We start from the raw sequence: 13,681 nt of genomic DNA, 5'->3' as shown, positions 1-13,681 counted from the left end.
GACATCCGTACAGTACCAATGATATTAACCGACGAAGAAACCATAAAATATGGTCGGTAGAGCACTTGTCCGCGAAACGCAGAGTTCCCAAGCGCCACCCTCGCTCCGGCACTCTGTTTTAACCTGCAAGGAAGATACAATATTAATCTTGTTTTGATGCCAATACGGGCAACGGCCTTGCCGCAGTGGATACACCAGTTCCCGTGAGATATCCGAAGTTAAGCGTTGTCGGGCGTGGCCGACACTTGGATGAGTGACCATCCAGCCGCCATGCGCTGTTGCAATTTTTCGGGGTGCACCCAGCCTTGTGATGCCTATTGAGGAGCTACTCGGCCGAATAGTAGCGGCTCCGGTCAAAGAAATCATCATAACACCGGCAGAGCTGTGTGCTGACCACACGCCCCTCCTATCCGAATCCTCAATTGAGGATGACACGGCGGTCGGATGGTCCCGATGGGCCACTTTTGGCCTGATGACGGAGTGCTTTTGATGCCAATACAACCTCGAAATTATACATTTGGAACTGTTGATCATTGTAAATGGAGAAGAAATCCACTTCTGTACAGCTACACTATTGATGACAGTTGGAGATAGCGTCTGCCGTAAAATATCTAGGAGTAACTATCCAGAGCGACCTTAAATGGAATAATCGTATAAAACAGATAGTGGGAAAAGCAGACATCAGACTGAGACTCATCGGAAGAATGTTAAGGAAATGTAACTCATCCACGAAAGAAGTGGCTTATAAGGCGCTTGTCCGCCCGACTCTTGAGTATTGCGCATCAATTGGGGATCCCTCTCAGGTAGGACTGATGGAGGAGATAGCGAAGATCCAACGAAGAGCGGCGCGTTTCGTCACGGGATCGTGTAGCTGGCGAGAGAGCGTTACGGAGAAGCTAAACAATCTCCACTGGCAGACGTTACAAGAGAGGCGTTGTGCACCACGGAGAGAGTTACTATTGAAATTTCGCGACAGCATTTTTCAGGGGAGTCGGACAGCGTATTAGTTCCCCCCACATACATCTCGCGTATTGGCCATAAGGAGAAAATTCGAGAAATTATAGGCAACCAGAGGCTTACCGCCAATCATTCTTCCCACGCGCTATTCGCTAGTGAAACAGAGTTGGAGGGATCAGATAGTAGTACTCTCCGCCACACACCATTAGGTGGCTTGCATAGTGTGATGCAGATGATGTAGATGTAGACGCTATGTATGCAGGAAGCATCGCAGTTAGTTATACACCCGACGGAATAAGAAGTCGCAACACCGAGGAGTTGTTTGACATAAACGGAAGTTGGTAGGCGTGTTTCTATATCTGAAAGATGATGTCCATTCAGATTTCTAGCTAGCTGCGTAAGTGTGGCAGCAGTAGCGCCATTATCGGGATGCAAATTAGATTTGCTTTAATGGGGGGTAGGACGTCAAACGGGCCGACTTGGAGCAGGAGAGGCACCACAGGACATTTGAATTTCCACTGTCTACACTTAAATTCATAAAAATTTAACAGCATGAGCAGGAAGGATTCAGGATTCACACTCATATCAGTGGAAGCTCAAAAACGTAACAAAACACATTTTTTACATGTAAAATTTCATCATCTTTCACTTTCTACTGGCTACATTTTTTGCTATAAGTACACTTTTCTTCCTAAGTAAGAGAGGTTCTTCGATGACTTTTGCACAGCATACAAATCATAGTTACAGGTGTATGAAACTCTAGAAGTTATTTAACTTATGAAAAAATGAGTGAACTGTAACATTTTAAACTTCATGTTTAGAAAAAACTCAAGTTTTATAGTTAATTATCTCTATTTTTCCACAGTTTTTTAATAGATTTGGAAAATTACAGAGTTCCATACACCTGTAACTACTTTTTGTATACTATGAAAAATTCATCGAAGAATTTCTCTTACTTAGAAAGAAAAGTGTACCTATAACAAACTTATGTCTAAAAAGATGGTTCACGGTAGTCACCATAAAAACCGTGTAGTCTTTGAGTAGATCTACTCCTGGTGACACAAGAGCCTGTAATAACAAACTCCATCATGTGTAGGGAGGGGGATGGGGGAGGGAGCGCCTTTTTAGCCAGTATTTTGAGGTAAAACACGAGCAGCTTAGCTTACCGAATATTCGCCAACACCTTATCTCCTGTAAACTGCGTCGTTTTAATTCGTATTGCAGTGGGTTATTGACGTCGGCTAAAATGCATTAACGGTGTCGCCGGATTTTCCGCTGTATGCTGTTGTTGGCAATTTGTTTCCGTTGGTCATAGCCAATCGAGTAGTAGTATACGGTAATCAGTGATAATAGCTGAATCTAATGACTTGTTTCTGTAGAGGGTAAAGATTGATCACTTTTTTCGGGCAAGAAGAGGGCGATATTTGGCTGTTATGGACTACAAAGTTGGTTGCTGGATTTCGTATTTATTTCTTGTGTTGTATGTTTCTTGGAATATGACTTCGTGGGATATTGACCGTATTGCATTCAAATAGTCTGGTTGTGAGTTGGTGAAACTAACTAATGCGACGGGAGGAAAACTGTCTGTGGTGATGGACAGATCTATAGCGAATCCCAGTGATTCTTTGAGAAAATTAGAGCGGCATTTTCAGAATGTCCCGATTTCTCAGGAGATGGTAACATTGGTAGGTAAGAGTACAATTTCAATTTTCCTGAATATTGTGTTTTACATGATAGTATTCTGCTCAATTTATTCCATTATGCACCCTCGTAATTTCATTACTCGACATTATGATGACGTTTATCGAAAGATATTTTCTCATTGGTTTCGCTAACTTGTCTAATCATCCGATTCGTGATCCGTCGTGTAAAATTTGCATCATTCAGAGTGCAAACGGTTCCCAACTGCAGCACCCATCGGAAAAGCCGCCTACTCCGTAACCGCAATTTTTACCCTTGACAGGGCTTCGTTATCCATGCGTTTCAAGTTGTCAAAATGTTTTAAGGTAGGAGAACGGAAGTTTAAGGAATGTTATGGTTTATCGTCCCGTAGACGATGAACTGATAGTAGATAGGAGGTGTAGGTTACACTGCATGAATGGACATTTCTAAGCTAGCCATGCGCGTGAGCGTAAGTGATTTGTTCAATTGTAGCCCCACATTACAAAACTAACCTATCTGAGGAGAAAATAAGTAACATATTCTTACTTTCTTTGGTACAAAAGTGCAGTGCGAAACTTGAAAATACACTACGTCTCGCGTTCAAGGCCAGACTGAGATACCAAGTCGCTACATACGACCAGCATTTGCTCTCCGTTTACTCATTTTTGTCAGGCTACAAAGTAAGCGTAACCTTGGGAAATGATAAATCTGCAATAGAGATAAGAAGAGAATGTGAGACTCATGGACTCCCTTGGGAGACTAACTAATTGTGGAAACGCTGCGCCATTATTCATGCAATTATGTTACATAAAACTGCATTACGTGACTTTGTTAATGCTACTTCGAGTCGTATCTTGTTACTTCACTCTCCCAGTTTTAGAAGGAACCTGTCCTGCCAAATCTGGGTTCCCCGTTTCCCTCTGGTTCACGTGAAATATTTATTCAGCAGATACCGAAACAAGAAAAAAATAGTAGTAACTCATAGAAAATTATTCTTCATAAGTACTCCCTGCGCAACTTCCCGTATCACTGCTGCGTTTTGATGAATAGGAGGTTATTACCCTCATGTCGTTTTGCAATGACGTACTTCAAGGAAGTAGACTAGGGTTACTGACTGGTACACTGGTTTCTGTAGTCATATAATGCAGAAGTGAGCGGGGATACAACCCAGAACTTCGTTTCTGTATTATGGAACTTTGTCACTGAGCCATCTAGACACTTGAAAAGTATATTCTAAAGTTTTTGTTGGAAAAGCTGGAAAAAGGGATCCAAATTTCGTTTTTACGTGGTTAGAGCAAGTAATTCGTCGGCACCTCTAGTAAAAAAAGCCGATATTAACGAAATTAATATTGTTTGCTACAAGTAGTACACCTCGTATATCGCTTTTTATCATAGAAAAGGACAGCCACCCCTTGATCGTATTGCCCAGTCTCTGTTTTAGTAAGTATTGCAGCCGCAGTGATGCGAAATGGCTTCCTAGGAAGCGCACCCCTCTCCCCCCTCCCCCCAAAAAAGAAAAACGTGTAATTTGGAGCTATGACATAGAGCATGTAGGAGATTTGTCACGCTTTGAAATATCATTTAATTTGGAGCTGTGATATGAAGCATATTAGAGACCTGTCACAATTCAAAATGTTTTTTTTTATATTCTAAATTCTTCTTTCTACTGTTTGATACAAGCGTTTTACTAAAATTGAGACAATGCCAGCTACTGTTGCTGGTGCAGCGTCAGAAAACGCATGAAACAAACGTCAGCCAAAGAGCGCGAGACAGAAGCCAAAAGGCAATTGGCCAAACTGTTACGGAACTAAAATATTAACTGCACATACTCGGCCGGCCGCAGTGGTCGAGCGGTTCTAGGCACTACAGTCTGGAACCGCGCGACCGCTGCGGTCGCAAGTTCGAATCCTGCCTCGGGCATGGACGTGTATGATGTCCTTAGGTTAGTTAGGTTTAAGTAGTTCTAAGTCCTATGGGACTGATGACCTGAGAAGTTAAGCCCCATAGTGCACAGAGACTTTTTTTTTGCACGTGTTCATTATCCTACTCACACATACTAGTAATACACTGAGGTGACAAACGTCAATCAAGAACGAGATCCACATACACAGATGATGGCTGAAACGCGTATACAATTTTCATCCAGATGCGCTGCTGTCATTTGTACTCGGGTAATGCATGTGAAAAGGTTTTCGCCGTGATTATGGCCGCACGACGGGAATTAACAGACGCTAGTTGTAGATAGGTGCATGGGACACTCTATTTCGGAAATCGTTAGGGAATTCTGTATTCCGAGAGCCACAGTGTCAAGTAAGTGCCGAGAATATCAAATTTCAGGCATTGCTTCTCGCCACGGACAACACAGTGGCCGACAGCAAAAAAATGTGTGTGAAATCTTATGGGATTTAACTGCTAAGGTCATCAGTCCCTAACCTTACACACTACTTAACCTAAATTATCCTAAGCACAAACACACACACCCATGCCCGAGGGAGGACTCGAACCTCCGCCGGGACCAGCCGCACAGTCCATGACTGCAGCGCCGTAGACCGCTCGGGGCCGACAGCATTCACTTAACGATCGAGAACAGAGGCGTTTGCGTAGAGTTTTCAGTGCTAACAGACAATAGACAATGAGTGAATTAACCGGAAAAATCAATGTAGGACGAACGATGAACGTATCCGTTAGGACAGTGTGGCGAAATTCGGTATTAATGGGCTACGGCAGCAGACGACCGAAGTGAGTGGCTTTGCTAGCAGTACGACATCGCCTGTAGCGCTTGGGCTCGTGACCATATCTGTTGGACCCTAGATGGTTCAAATGGCTCTGAGCACTATGGGACTTAACTTCTAAGGTCATCAGTCCCCTAGAACTTAGAGCTACTTAAACCTAACTAACCTAAGGACATCACACACACGTTCATGCCCGAGGCTGGATTCGAACATGCGACCGTAGCAGTCGCGCGGTTCCGGACTGAGCGCCTAGAACCGCTCGGTCACAACGGCCGGTTTGGACCCTAGACGACTGGAGAACCATGGTCTGGTGAGATGAGTCCCGATTTCAGTGGGTAAGAGCTGATAGTAGTGCTCGATTGTGGTGCAGGCCCCGCGAAGCCCTGGACCCAAATTGTCGATAAGACACTGGGCACGCTGGTGATGGCTCCATAATGGTGTGTGCTGTGTTTACGTGGATCATTGACTGGAAATGGCTGTGTTTGGTTACTTTGAGATCATTTGCAGCCAATCATGGACTTCATTTTCCCGACCAAAGATGGAACTTTTATGGAGGACAGTGCCATGTCACCGGGCCACAACTGTTGGCGACTGATTTGAAGAACATTGTGGACAAATGGGACGAGTGTTTTGTCCACCCAGATTCCCCAAAATAAATCCCGTCGAACATTTATTAGACATAATCAAGAGGTCAGTTCGTGCACAAAATGCTGCACTGGGAACACTTTCACAATTATGGGTAGTTATAGAGGCAGTATGACTCAATATTTCTGCATTGGTTTTACAGCGAGTTGTTGACTCCATGCCACGTCGTGCTGGCGCCCTATCAGCAAAAGGATGATATTTGGAGGTGTCCCATGAGGTTTTCATATCGGTGTACAAGTTGCTATTGTGACTGCTTCAAAATAACAATAGTTAGGAAATCTGCTTAACTTGGAGGCGATATAATTTATACTAAATCTTTACTGGTTTGCCCTAAATGTGCGTACATCGAGCGGATCAATTGGTAGCACATTCTCACACAGCCGAATTTATCTAGCACTTGTCTCATAAACATACAGTCACAAAAATTAGCCCTACCGTATTGATTCTTTTGTTACACTGTTTCTCAGTATGTTCAACATATAAAGAGTTTGTTTCTGATATGGTCACTGAAATTCAATCCTTGTATTATGTAGATATGCAAAATAGGTTTTCCTCCTCAGACGTATTTCAAATTGCATCGATAACAGCAAGTATTACTTGTCATTAGTGTTACAAATTAAAAATGTCTAAAAACGGGGCAAACAGTTGCAATATTAGAATTTCAGTATAATCTGAAAATGACAAACAGCGTTGTACGACAATCACGTTCGCTAGATGCGCAGTACGTTGTGCTTACTCCATAGATACTCCTGCTCTGTGAAGCACGCCAGAGATATGACCGTGCTCGGTCTACAAGTACATATATCTGCACTCTAAGACAGTGCAGTATGGAACGATCTTCACTTTTCCTCGCAAGGAGACAGTCGAAGTAGCAAGAAACAATCATAAATCATGGACACTAATTCACGTTTCCATTTATTTGCAATGTGCGTGACGGGTGTACATGTTTTTCTTTGTGGAATGGATATTTTATACGACTATAAATGGCTCAATACTGGTATGCTGTGTCATAACTCCAACAGAGAGAAGGAAAACCACATTTATAGGTGCTAATTTAAGGAGAAGATGTTAGTGTTTTCGTACTATCACTTAAAATTCTTTCCACCACCCCATGCTTGTTTATACTGCCACCAGATACGTGGATTTAAGTGCATTCTTCTTACGTTGTGCTACTTTACACACTTCAAATTTCGAAGAAATTTCCGTATTCCAAATTAAACTGCAATCATGAATGAAATAAAAACCTCGACGAAAGGTAAGAAATTTACCTTATCTTTCTAGTTCAACGGAACCCTTAGAAGCTTGCATCCATGTTGCCGTAAAGTTTCACTGTCCTATTTTCGTATTACTGCCAAGCTCTAAAATAATAACGAGCTTTTTATGTGGCTATTGAGAGATAATTAAATAATAATTTGAGCTTCACGATTGATAATTATGCAGATGAAACATATACGGAAGTGCAGATGCTCTGATGAGGTCTTGAGAAGCATCTGAAAGCGATAACCAAACTAAAAAAAAACTTGATTGTACACTATAAACGTAGGCTTATACATGTTGAATGTTAATCTTGATGAAGGGAGAGTTGTGTCATGCTTTTATTCACATCAGATTATTTGGCATGCGAAAGTAAAGAATGTTGTTGTTATTTTACGAAAGCGATATAATTATCATATATAATCGATAATAATTTCCTAGGGAATTGATGGTAGTTCGGTAGTGGAAATATCGCCAAGTTCCCCCGCGTCATAAAGCAGCTCATGACGAATTTCCGTCTTTAAATAAAGACCATTCTTTTCGCTGCATTAATATAGAGCATGGCAGCTGTGGATGTTTCGTGCGCAGAGTACAAACAGATTTTCACTGGTTGAAATCTTACATTTGGAATTCATTCAGGATATTCTGCACTCATAATATTCATGTAATACTAATTATTTTCTGTAATATAATTTCTTTTTTTACTTATATTATGAACCACGTACAGCGCAGTGTTACAGAAACTTTCATTCACTGCTGTTTCATACTGTTGTTTCATGCAAAGACGACATTCAGAAGCATCCGCAGGTATATAGATCAACACGTGATGTTCATTCCGAGTATACATTCATAAAATCTTAACGATGCCATTTATATGCTTCATATTTTAGGCTTTTATTGTCCCATAATCCGCCATATATTCTCTGCTGGAGTGCTACATCTCTACCCGACGGAAAGAAATGACAGATAAGTGAAGATGAGATACTGTCTGACTTCATCTTTGTTTCCATCCTCGACGCATACCTAAATAGTTCTTTTGCTGTATTACTGACCTCCCAAAGTAGATGCATACATTCAGTTTCCAATTTGGTAGTTAGTTTCACTGCACCAAGAAGGTGTATTTCAGCATGCAAGCCACCCCTCAATACGATAGTTACTACCAAATCACCCGTATGTTTTGCGATCTGTATGCTAATATGCATGTGTCAATATTTCCTGACCCAGTGGCTTTGTCATCTTGATGCGGTTCTCCTCCCAAGTTCCGCAGATATACCCGAATACAACTTACGAAGAGACGCTTTCAAAACTATGACCTTTCGTCTGGAAGACAAAAACATTATCTTACAGAACTAACGCCATCTCGCGCCTGAAAGAAAATGTCGAGAGTTTTCGGTCTCACGTAATAACGACAAAATCTTTAACGTGGCTGCGTAGCAACAACTGTGTAAATCTGAAGAGTTTTTAAAAACCAGCCAACCAGTTGCAAACAAAGTTTTGTTAGTTCTTGACCTATGTTTCGAAATTTCGTAAAATATTTTCCTCAGTAGGAGTCTGCCTTGTTACATCATATGATGGTACATTACATCAGATGAAACCGAGCGGTTCTTGTCATATATAAAATTGACAAAACAGCAATTATCCCAAGTCATGGCTTTAGATAGTAGCCAGATTACTTGTCAACATAAAATTGTTACAAGAGTCACAGGATAAAATATTTTGTATAATTTACGTGTACATCATACCAGAGACTAAGGCTAACTCAAAATGTTGGCCTTAGTCTCTGGCATGATGCACACGGAACTTATGCAAAAATATTTCATCCTGTGACCACTGTTACAATTTTATGTTGAGAAGAGACTCTACCTGTGGGCATTTACCAATGAACATTCATTCTGCACTACGATGTATGTAATTTGGCTGCTATCTAGAGGTATGACTTCTGATAAATTTTATTTCGTCAATTTTATATATAACAAGAGCCGCTCGGCTTCATCTGATCTAATGTACCATCACGCGATGTAACAAGGCCCACTCCTTCTGAAAAAGATATTTTTAGAAATATCGAAACCTAGGTCAAGGGCTAATAAACCTTTGTTTTGTAACTGGTTCGCTGATTTTTGAGCCTCTTGTAACAATGACAACTTCAAAGTCTAAAGGTTGCAATATATATAGATCACAATCTACTTGTGGATACTGTTTATTCTAATAGTTCTATACACTTCGGCGTGCAAATAAAATTTTCTGCATTTTTGTTCATATTTTCCTGTATAAATTACTAGAACAGACCTGATTGCATTACAGTCCAGATAAGACGCTACAGTAATAGATTTTTTTTCTGCTTCTCTGCCATCTTGACACCACAGGATTGTCCGTTTGTAAATTTTAACGTGTCTTATCTTCTTGGTTCGAGACCTCTAAAGCTCCTCTCCAAACATTACCATGTGAAAACACCATAAGTCTCAAATGAATCAAGCAAATTAGATATTGAGTTCCAGAATATCTTTTCTCGTGCATCTGTTCTTAAAAGATTTTCCTGGAAGTGTTTCTGCTAAAATCATTTCTACCTGTTATTACAAAGGGCATCAGTTAATTGCTCTTCTACAAAAAGGATAACATTCGCACAGAGCCGACCGATGTGGCCGAGCGGTTCTAGACGCTTCAGTCCAGAACCGCGCTACTGCTATGGTCGCCGGTTCGAATCCTGCCAAGGGCATGGATGTGTGATGTCCTTAGGTTAGTTAGGTTTAAGTACTTCTAAGTCTAGGGGACTGATGACCTCAGATTTTAAGTCCCATTGTGCTTAGAGCCATTCATACAGAATTTGCTAATCTGCAGGATTCAGGAAGACATGACATCAACAACTGTGTAGTTTACCAGATAATACACTGACCTGCAAAAGACCGCTGAAGTTGCAATACTAATTTTCTTTACTTATGATTAGTTTAGAGCCCTAAGCTCATTATCAGTGATTTGATATTGAGGTTAGGGCTCGATACCATTACACAAAACACGTTACTTGTTCTCTTAATGACAAAGTATCCCCGTAAAACTGCAATGGATATACGATATAACTTTATTAGCACCTTTATGAGTTACGGACAGACTGAATTTCTGGTACGACATATCGTCCCAACTCCAATTTTGCTCGTAGTTCACAACTTGTCTGATGGCTATAGTCGCTGATTCGAGATCACGGGGCCCTGGGTCGAGGAAATTTCCTTCGCTCGGGAACTGCGTGTTCCTGTGGTCCTAATCATTTCATCTCATTCTCATCACAAAGACGCGCAAGTCGCCGAAATGATGTCAAATAGAAAGACTTGCTCCACGCGGAGTCTCCCGGCCAACAACGCCGTAAGATTTTTTTTTTTTTTTTTTCGTAGCGTCTTTCAAATGCCCTCATCTTTTCCGCTCGTGTGCTCTGACTCGAAGAAAGAAAGAAAGAAAGAAAGAGAGCAGAGGAGCGTGCCGACAGCACGAGTTGAGTGGCAACAGTGCGGGGGAGGGAAGTCGTATGCGGCGCTGTCTGAGGACATTTACATTAAGCGCGTTTTCCCCTCCAGCCCCGTGCACAGATAGAAATCGCGCAGCTGCTCGGGCGGAGCGTGGCACTTGTAGAAGACACGCTCCGCCACACATTTCAGCATGAATTATGAACCCAAACTGTAGGCTGGCGTGGTTCGCAGTGCGGTTGGAAATTAGTTCCGTGACTCACAGCGCCAAGAAGTTAAGGCCCGTCCCATAGCGCAGTGCAGCGACTTCGCTTGTCGGTTCGAATCTAGCTGGAATACAAGTCACGGTACGGATGTAACAATGCAAACATGTGAAAATAATCGCTTCAGCAAGAATTCATTGAAACAAATTCTCCTGGGGACACACTGATTGTTGGTGCATGAGTGCTCTTGTCAGAAATGTCTTAAAATACTTTCTTTGCCTGTCAGCGCCGTTACTGTCGCTTGCATCCTTGTCCTTCCTCTTCATTTCCCGTTCCACTCCAGTCATATGAACGTGTCCTCTCTAGCACATAATCTCTACCGTCTTTAAGTGATGGTGGCCTGTCACTGACACGGAAGTTATAGGGCACTTCAAGCGCTTTTTGGCAAGCCATTCATGTGGTGATGAATTTGTAATGTTATTCAACTTGAGAAGTTGAATTACACTACTTACTATTTATTGTCATAAGGTGTTGTGCCTATTGGCAGATTCCTGACACAACTTCCGTCTCCATCTGATCCTGTTCAAAAAAAAAAAAAAAAAAAAAAAAAAAAAAAATGTTCAAATGGCTCCGAGCACTATGGGACTTAACATCTGAGGTCATCAATCCCCTATAACTTAGAAGTACGTCAACCTGCCAAACGTAAGGACATCACACACATCCATGCCCGATGCAGGATTCGAACCTGCGACCGTAGCGGTCGCGCGGTTCCAGATTGTAGCGCCTAGAATCGCTCGGCCACTCGTCCTGTTCCAGGCCAGCTGCTTCGTGATCTAGCATCTTCTTCCTTTCGCTTCATCTAGAATTTTTATTTTTCTTATTTTCTTCTATCTTTCAGCTGCAACTTTGTCGGCTGTTGTCAGAATACCTTTTCCTCACAGTGTTTGTCCCTCTCATCTGCTTTCCTTTTCTTGACCAGATTTAGGAAGTAATTAACATTTCATAACTGGGATTCACAGTCATGTAATTTTTATTTATTTATTTATTTATTTATTTATTTATTTTTTTTTTTTTTTTTTTTTGAGAGAGACAAAAAGTTTACGCCAGTGACTGTTACACTTTTTATTTCCATTATTGCAATTTCGGCCTTAGGCCATTATCAAGTGCAGATGTTTTGGCTTTAAGCCATGTCAACTTTATACACGCTGACACATTTATATGTCGTTGTCATTTGCTGTTATATACATTCGTAACGCTGCTAAGTAGTGTGAGCACACATGTCCATATATCGTAAAACACACAGTCTGTACATACACATGTTAGTTCCACCATCACTAGTAACTTTCGCAAATGAAAACGACATATAATTGTGTCAGCGTGTATAAAGTTGACCTGGCTTAAAGCCAAAACATCTGTACTTCATAATGGCCTAGTGCCTAAATTGCAATAGTGGAAATTAAAAGTGTAACAGTCACTGACGTAAACATGATGTCTTTCAAAAGAAGGTTTAAGAAGGTTCTTTTTTCCTTTAGTCTTTCAATTGCTTAAGTTTTCCATTTCATTCACTCATTCTATTTTCTCTTATCTGCTAGGAACCCACATCTCTGTTACTTCAATTTAGTCACTACTGCTCTTCTTCAATCTCCATCTTTCACAGCCGTACAGAGAAACACTCCACACCAACTCTTAACTCCATCCCCAACATGCTGCATAATATTCGTTTCTGTTTGTGGATAGGTTGCTTTGCCTTTGCAGTTCTTCATCTTATTTCCTTTTCACTCGTCCAGTTGTCAGTTAGCATGCTCCCCATAGATGCAGCCTGTTCAATTTAACTTTGTCACTCTGTTTCCTATATTCGTCATGAACTCTCATCACCTTAGTTTTCTTTGAAGAGATATGGTTTTATCTGCAAGCAGAACCACGTGATCAGCAACTCTCAAGCAGTTGGTATTCCGGCTCCCTATACTCACTCCTTGCTTTTCTACTTCTAGCGTCTTCTGTATCAAATCGTTGACATATCTGGCAAACAGGTGATGAAAGACAACAACCTTCACTCCTCTTCCGATTTCAAACCAATCTGCCACAGCATTTCATTGCTTTGTGGCTACTTTCTGCCTTGTGTATAACTTCTTAGTCTCCTATCCTTCAAGTTCACTTCTTAAGTTTTATAATTTCCGTCATCTTGACCCACCTCACTCTCTCCAAGGTGTTTTCTTGTTCTATGAAGAACAAAGTAATTCAGTTTCATTTTTCTATATATAGCTTTCTGCAATAATTCTACTTAGTCCAATAGCATCTCTTGTATATCACCCTTACCTAAAACTAAATTGCTCTTTCGTTACGTTCTCTTCCAGTATACATAACAATTTATAATTTAATACCCTCAACATAATTTGTGCTGTAAAAACAATAGTTTTGTTTGTAATACAATAACGTCTAACGTAGACTACCACTCTTTTTTTTATTTTTGTTCGGCGTATTTGAGGAAGTATTCTCATTACAACGATCTTTCCGTGTACTATGACATGTTTTACGCGTGATGTTTGCGGTGTGTGAACTTCTGCGCTTTATTGGTGCCTAAATTGTAGTGTAAAGACGCGCAATTTCGTAATTACTGATCTATCTTTCCCTATAGACAGCGGTGAAAGTTGCTTCCGAATTCGCAAATATTATCAAAAAAGCTAGACCACAGATTACAAAATTACATCACCGTAAAGTCACCAGTAAACTGCAGTAACATAGACAACATCACGCTTAAAAATTTTGAAGTAGACAAAGA

Source organism: Schistocerca gregaria, chromosome 5 (genome assembly GCF_023897955.1).
Source record: "Schistocerca gregaria isolate iqSchGreg1 chromosome 5, iqSchGreg1.2, whole genome shotgun sequence".
Taxonomy (NCBI): Eukaryota; Metazoa; Arthropoda; class Insecta; order Orthoptera; family Acrididae; genus Schistocerca; species Schistocerca gregaria.
This window is presented reverse-complemented; position numbering follows the sequence as displayed.